Consider the following 8,841-nt stretch of genomic DNA (forward strand, 5'->3'; position numbering starts at 1 on the left):
TTAGTGGGATAATACAAGCATATTTGATGTATACTCGTACATACATATTTATAATGCTAATTGCACAAACTCTTTGAAAAATAAATTATTTTATTTTTTTTATTTTATTTTATTTTAACTTTAACCCCTTATAACTCAGCTGGATAAAAAAACTAAAATCATGTGACTTCAAATAGACTTTTGTAAGAAATGAAACGAAGCGTGACAGATACGTCACATTATCTCACAACTTTTAAAGTTATTCTCCGACACTATCCAAATACTTATTACGTCACTAAGTATTTGGAGAAAACGAGTAGTTCAAAATGCCTTATTCATTCTAAATTTATTACATCACCATTGCTTTTTTTGCTACATTTGTGATTACCACTGCCTAAACCGAAAAAGTAACGGCAAAATCTCCATTATTCTTGTTTTTCTACTATATGCCTGCAACGTATTGTACGGAGCTGACACTACTTGGCTTGGTTCGTTCTTTTACGCAGACTCAACTGTCGTGGAAACTTGCCAACTTGGTCTTGCCAAAGTGTGTATGGAAGAATGTTTTGGACTGTCAGACTATTATGCTTTTCCGAAAATCCATCTCTGTTCTACATCTGTATTTTATTGTTGTATTCGTGCATAATTTTCACAGACCTAACTTTCTACAAAGAAGAGTCAACTGACTGACCTGTGTAATCTTCCATTTATAAACAATATTCTAAAGCAGCCTATGATGCCTTCAAACCATTGAATGCACTCACTTACAATGCACGGTCTTCTATAACAGCGTAATTAAGATTTTGGTAGCTCAATTAAAATCACATAAAATGATAAATGTAAATGCTAGAGCATAATATTTCTTGCTCTTCCAGCCAATGATAGCTAGATCTATATATCGACAAATCGACAATATGAAATTAAGTATACGGAATCGTCGTATTGTTCCTAAGCTGAGGATTCCTTCTTTAGCTTAACATTCTATTAGCAAAAGCGACGTAAAACAGTTGCCAAAATTAAGTTTGTAGTTTCGATTTGAATATTACTGGACTCTCTCTTTATTATATTTGAGGTTGTTTAAACCATTAGTTTCGGAAAGTTCAAATACTTTATGGCCAAGTTTTACATATTATTTTGGATTATACATTTTCCATTTATGTGTTACTTTCGCAGTGCAAAATTGTTAATTCAGACCCTTTAGAAATTGGAATATACGTTTTCATTGCCAGTAGTTCAATAGATTTACCAAACTAATATCAGGGTCTATACATTATTTTTCGGATCAAAAACACTCATCTTTGAATTATACCTGTTACATGAAAGTATAAAGGGTTAAGTTTTTTGATTTTACTTCATTTGTTTTCATAATCTGCTGCTACAAATTTAAATTTGTAATATTTATTTGAGCGCCAAGTAAAAAAGAGAAATCTTTAACATCTTCTAATAATGCAGATAGATGATGAAGTAGCAGGTAGGCGGCAAAACGATTGATTTGATAAAAACAAACAAATAGAAAAACATAAAAAAAGAAATTAGAAAAGCGAAACAGAAAACGAAATATAAAAAGAATAATAACAAAGAAGTAAGGAAGGGCTAAGTTCGGGTGCAACGGAACAGTTTATACTCTTGCAATTTTCAAACACCAATGTCGGAGGAATATATTCCAGAATTCAGTAATCACTATTATACGAAACTGCAGGTCGTAAACTCAATTAGTTTCATTACGACATTTAGCTTCGTGGTTCCGATTTCACCCATTTTCAGACTGTAAGATGAGGATCTCAGGAAAATGTACCGAATTTGGTTGAAATTTTTTGAGTTATTCCTGAGATATAGGAATATATCTAAAGCTGGGCCGTGTCGTGACCATTGTCTAATTTTATTACCGGATTTATAACGAATTTTCGTAGCGTCTTGACTGTCACATTTAATGTTTTTGATAGCTTTGTTGTTAGTTTTCAACGTTACTAGTTAGAGTGGGCGGCGTTATACTCTGTGATCAAATTGAAAGGTGAACTTTTTCCATTTCATCTACTTCAAAGTAATCCCTTCCCGCAGCAATGCACTTATGCCAACGAATTTTCCAGTCATCATAGCAAATTCTCTGTCGTAATGGCCATCAGAGCCTTCTTCGATTCAGCTTTTATATCCTTAATTGAGTCAAAACGATGTGCTCGGCGTGGTCATGTGAATTTGCTGAATAGCCAGAAGTTACACGAAAGTAAATCAGGCGAATGCGGTGGTTGCGGCACGATATTAGTTGAAAATGTGGCGAAATGATTACGAATAACCAATGCAATATGAGATGGCATTCTTCTTTGTCACTAACAGTACTACCAACAAAAATTTTACCTATTCGAAAACACGCGAAGTATAAATTAAAAATTCACTTTTAAATTTGATCACAGTAAAGTATAATCATTTGGTTGATTAGTGGTTTGAGAGATATGCACACTAAACCTGTTACAGACGAATCGGCGCCCACTTTAAACTACAGATTGCTCTTTCCAATACAATCCGTTGTACTAAGTTACAGTTTAGTATCTTAATGTTGAGCTGAGTAATTCCACTTTATACGTTCCAATTCCGCATACCTGCAATACCTACCTTCAAATGGTGGAAAGAAATATGTGTAACAGACTTCATCAAGATATTATAACTTTACTCTGGTCAGGCGGACGGACGAACGGACAGAGAGTCAGTGCCTATTAGTCACCCGGATTTAAACTCGTATCGTTATCCTGATCATTTATATTCACTCTTTATAATTCTATATTTATCGAGATTAGTTTAAGCTGATATAAATGACCTTTAAGTGAACAAAACAATTATACTCTGTAGCTACATGTTGCGAAGGTAGGAAAAGAGCACCTCAATAACAAACGACTTTAATCAGGTTCACAACGAATCGAATTACATATTTTATTATTGGGAATCACCCAACTCAAGTCATGAGCACTTAATGACTTGATATAAAAATATATGTACATCTACAACTGTTTAACACATTGATAGCCAGAAAAAAGAAAAACACCGCAATATTGAAATGGCGTACACTTAATCGGAGAAGATCCGAATTCAATCACATCCAAAACTTTCGCATCAGTATTGACCTTATAAAGGGTGATTCATTTTGAGGTTCCCTACTTTTGTTCGAAAGAACATTCAATGGCATTTATGGCACATTATGGCATTTATGTAAGGTTATCTCTTTCAAATGCATTTCGACTGGTAACTGGCGAATGACAAGGATGATGTTTTGCTCCAAGGAAGCGGGATCGCCCGCATAGACTTTAGACTTTACATATCCCCACAGGAAAAAGTTTAAAGCTGTGACTCACATGATCTTGCTGGTCTATCGACCGGCCCAAAACGTGAAATTATCTGCTCACCGAAGTGTTCTCTCAATAAATTCATCGCCGAGATCACGAGCTTCAATTTCAGGTATCGATAAGTTGGTTATCATGGCGCGACGTTTGCGTTCTCACCGGCATCGTTTTTGAAGAAATATAGACCGATAATTCCACCTTCTCACAAACCACACAAAATCGTTGTTCTTTTCTGAATGAAATGGCAGCTCCTGAATCTCTTTAGGTTTCTCTTCGTCCCAAATACGGCAATTTTACTTGGGAAAGTCCAGCACAAGCTGTATTTTGTACGCTTTCAATTAAGATTTCTACGTAAAATACGCCAAGTCTTTCCATATGTCAGTCCAAATTGCTGTGAACGGAGCCGCATCAACTCACAGCTACGGCTGCTGTACTGCGTGCTGGGTCTCAAAATGGGTGATGCGAATAGTACGCTCAGTAGGCCAAATATGTTGACCATACGTTGAGCGAAGCACGAGAAACACATTCCTTACAAGACCTGATTTTTCGTAAAAAAGTTTAACGATTTGTAAACGTTGTTCAAACGTGAGTGTTTCAGTCAGAGATAAAGAGATTCCCAACTCCTCTCTCACTGAGTGAGAGAACAATTGCTAAACGTCAAAACCTACTGAATTTTGACAGCTAATCGAGTTGAATTTTGACAGCTAATCGAGTTCAGTAGGTTTTGACGTTTAGCAATTGGAAAAGAGGGACGACCTGATTGAAATCTTTCCAAAAAAATATGTAAACGGAGGGATTTATTGCATCGTTCAAGACCACGTATAAAAAATGTAAAGCAATGAAAATTAAATAAATTTGTGAAATTTAAAGGCATTTGATGAAACGTTTTGTAATTCGAAGCATCATAGTTTTATTTTCAATGGAAAATGATTAAAAACATTTAATGATTGAGAGCTAACAAGCTTAAATCATTTTATTGGGTATTGAGAGGTCAAAAGTCCATCCAATATACTTTAACCGTTAATAGACCTTTGTATCAAAAATTATACATTTCGATGTTTGTTAGTTGTGGAAAGAAAAAAGTTACCGCCTTCTTTGTGACTTTGTTTATTTTCGCATTGCCGTTATTTTAAGCCATAATTTGAAAAAATTTTGCAAGTAGGCCATGAGAAATTCAAAAACTTCATAATTCGAGCTATGTATCAATTTTGAGACATATAGCATTTCAAACGTTTTTTGCTGCGGTGCACGTCATTTGCGACGCTATTTTTGGTATTTGTGTTGTGTTTTATTAGGTGAAGTGCTTCTTTTTTGAATATTAAGTTATTTTGTTAAATACTTGTACGCGTTCGAAAAAATGGCTCGTCCCCGGTCTTGACGTTTGAAGAAATGGTGAATGAGGTACTGGATGAGAGTGAAGAAGATGAAGATGCTTCCGATCCTGATACTGAAATTGAAAGTAGTTCGTCTGTAAGCTGTTTATCTGAACCGGATGGCATTATTGTCAGTAGTTCAGTTGATGATCCATTATCCATATATTGCCAAAGATGGTACTACTTGGCGTAGCGAGCCTTACGCCGGAGAGAAAATGTTATCAATTTGCGCCCAGGTTGGTAACAATTGTTTACCAAATTGTTGTAGAATTATGATACTTGGTTTTTAGGTGTAACAAGATTCGCATCAAGCCGGGTAAATAACATTCGGGATTCATTTCTGCTACTTTTTTCATCTTCACTATCAAAAATTATAATTGAAAATTCGAACAACTACGGAAAGTAGTTACATGGATCCAACCACCTAGAAATTGACGAGGAATTATTTCATGCCTACTTAGGCATATTATTACTGGCCGGTGTGTATAAGTATGTATTGCAATAGAAGAGCTTTAAAAAAAATTTAAATGCTTCTTACTATATATTTATCAGATCCAAAAATGAAACTTTGCATGATTTGTTTGAGGAATACTGTGGACGCCCTATATTTCGGTCAATAATGTCTGAGAGAACATTTTTATATATCCACAAAATCATTCGTTTTGATGATGTGTTCACCCGACGTGGCCAAAGAAATGATGACAAATTCGCACCAATCAGAAACCTTTGGGAAAAGTGGTCTGAACAGCTTCCTATATTCTACAATCCTAATGATTGCGTTACTGTGGATGAACAACGACATTTCATGGTCGTTGTAAATTTCGCCAGTATATTCCATCGAAACCCGAGAGATATGGTTTGAAATTTTGGCTACTTGTTGATTCACGCACGTGCTATGTATGGAAAATACAACCATACTTGGGGAAAGGCGTAACCGGAAACACTGAGAGGAATCAAGGAGAACGAGTCGTTCTGGATTTAGTTGATGGGTTGAAAGGACATATTGTCACCATGGACAACTTTTTTTCATCTCACAGCCTTGGCCAAAAATTATTACAAAAGCAAATGACAATGATTGGAACTATGCGCAAAGAAAGTTCCACGATATGAATCAACTTTTGCTTTCACTCCTGATACCACTCTCGTTTCGTATATCAGTCATAAGAACAAATGTGCAGTTGTTATGAGCACATTGCATCACGCACCTAATATTGAGAATGAGTCGAAAAAGTTGCCCGAAATCATCTCTTTTTATAACTCAACGAAAGGAGGCGTGGACACGGTTGACAAAATGTTGAGTTGTTACTCTTGCAAACGTAAAAATAATCGTTGGACTATGGCGGTATTTTCCAACATAATCGATATTTCTGCTTTGAATTCGTATATTTTGTATAACGATATTGTTCCGAATTGGAAGCAAACTCAAAAGCACACAAAACGTAAATGTTTCCTGCATGAGTTAGCAATTTCATTGGCAAAGCCCTATATGGAAAAACGAAAAAAAGGCCCAAGGAACGAATTATCTTTGGCGCTGCTTTCCAAACTGTCATCCCAGAATATTCCTGATACTAGTGATAATGATGCTGGCCCATCAAAAAAACAAAGCAATGATAAGTCTCCAAAAAAAACCGCGCAAGTCAAAAATGCTATCATTCTGGAGAACATAAAAATAAGTGAACATCGTCATTCTGCTTCTTATGAAAAAAGACGTGCTGCAACGACAGACATGCCAAAAATATTTGCATAGATTGCATTCATAACACATAAACAGGTAATTATTTTAATTATATTTGCCTGAAATTTATCAATAAAAGTAAATGAATTAAAACTTTAAAGTAATAACTACTTTTTTCCTATGAACTGTAGTATGTATCAAAATTGGTACATAGCTGGAATTATGAAGTTTTTTTAAAGCTCGATCTACGGTTAATAAGATTTAAATTGTTTCTCCATATAATAAATAACCACTATATAGTAATTTTTATTCATACAAATGTTGGGTGTTTTAATTTAAATGCCCAAAAATTATTATTTTGTTCAATCTGGTCGTAATGGGAAATGTTATAAAAAACGCTAATTTTGAGGCGCTCTTACACTGGAATAAGTTGGACATCCCTTTACTCCTGGTTTCAGTGACGAAATGTCAAATAATACTGACAAAAGTAACATGACAGCTTGATACGACTCGCGCGTGATCTGTTAAGAAAAGCCTATTGAAAAAAGTACCGCTACTTTGATCACTCGTTATATACTTACGGTAGGGCATTGTCAGAGTCACAACAGAGCATACTATAATTTTCGATACCGGTGACACTCTGTCCCAGATTTTTAGTTAAGTAGAGTCCTACTTTTTCCTTTTTCTAACCAATAAACATATCCAAAGAAGAAGTGTTCGCATTCATTGGAAGAACGTGGAACATCAGTCGTTTTGTTTTGAATAGCTGACCCACGGTGCCATATCAGGTTTGTACTGTTCCAACAATCCATCTCTATTGATATTCGTCGTTGTTATTGTGATAGCGGCAGAAAACATTTCTAAAATAATTTTGAAGAATGCTACCTAGAATATCCTGTGGTTACTAAAAAAGATAAACATAAGTCGTTATACCACCAGTTGTATGCTTTTATAAAATGTTGTGCCTTAGAGATTTAATTTAGCTTCTTGAATCAGTTTCTCTAATATTACATAAGATTGAGTCGGCCTATCTGAAAATTTGTTCAATATCAAAAACAGATCATAGGACTACACTAAGTGTCATGTGCGAGCTTAAGTTCAAATAACGAAAATATGTACTTACAGCCAAGACTGGCATTTATCAACTCTTTGTTTCGGTATTTGAATAATGCATCGGCTAAACTACACCTGACTTGATAGTTGAATAATGGAATATTAAAAACTCTGTTTAATTATCATCATCGAAGTATTAATGTTTCATCCTTTCACCGTATTTAGCACTTATCTGCTAATTACATTGTTAAATAGTCACACAGTTATGTATGTACACTCTGTGTCAATATCCAAATTTGTTTCAACAATTGTACAAAAATTGTTCTGCCTTAAAATTTTCTCGAAATTGCGGTATAATTAATTCTTCCCATTCCCAGATCTTTTCGACCTGTTATTATATTATATATAGTGAACATACCTGGTTTATTTTGAGTAACTGTATTTTTTTTCAGCTGTCTAAATTATTTACAATCTTAATTATTTTTAAACGTTCTTCTGGTTTATTTTGACTTTTATTTCAAATTATAAATATTTTTATATTATGTCTAAATTTTAACTTGTTTTCAATTTCTGAGACCGCCGCTGCTACCAGGTTTCATTTATTTTTCATTTTTAACATGGCCGCGCGCCTTAAATAATGGGTATTTGGATTTTGTATCCACAGAAATTTGTTTCAGTGTGAAGGGAATGGGATCATCATCGAAGTATGATATAGTACAATATTTAAAGTTCAGTAAGCTGACTTTTTATAAGCAATTGGAGCTAAAGTTCGCTGAAAAGAAATAAGAATAGTATATACAAAATAATAATGACTTACTATATTCATCTGTGCAGGAATTATATTGATCAAATCCGTATTAGGGATATATTTCAGGTTACAGTTATAAGATTCCACATTACTAGCACCTCAGCAAGTAGTGGCAATTCTCCGACCACACTTTTGCCATCAAAAAGCTACTAAAACTACCATTAGGTGTTTGGAGTCGTGTGAAAGTGTAGTGGAAAGAATAGCAGTAGAAGGTCGACATTTGGCCGAGATGACAGAGAGCTCCAATATTATTCGGGATTTTCAAGACATTAAACTAAAAACGATTTAAAACTGCAATCTTTAAAATAAAACTTTTTTTATAATCATCTCACTCCGAGAAATAGTTTTTTCCTTATTGCTACTACCTTTCTTCGAAGGATATACCGATGCATTTGAAAATACAGGTAATCTCTGCCACATTTTGTGAAGAGACCTTGTCACATAAAAAAATTTCCCAACAAGGACTTGAGGTTGATCGTTCGGTTTGTATGACAGCTATATGTATTAGCGGTTCCGACAAACGAGCAGCTTCTTGGTAGGAGGACATGTTTAAAATTTCAGATCGATATCACAAAAACTAACTGACTGGTTCGCATATATACCGTCGGATTTGGCATAATAGAC

The sequence above is a fragment of the Bactrocera neohumeralis genome, chromosome 3, assembly GCF_024586455.1.
Source record: "Bactrocera neohumeralis isolate Rockhampton chromosome 3, APGP_CSIRO_Bneo_wtdbg2-racon-allhic-juicebox.fasta_v2, whole genome shotgun sequence".
NCBI classification, from domain to species: domain Eukaryota; kingdom Metazoa; phylum Arthropoda; class Insecta; order Diptera; family Tephritidae; genus Bactrocera; species Bactrocera neohumeralis.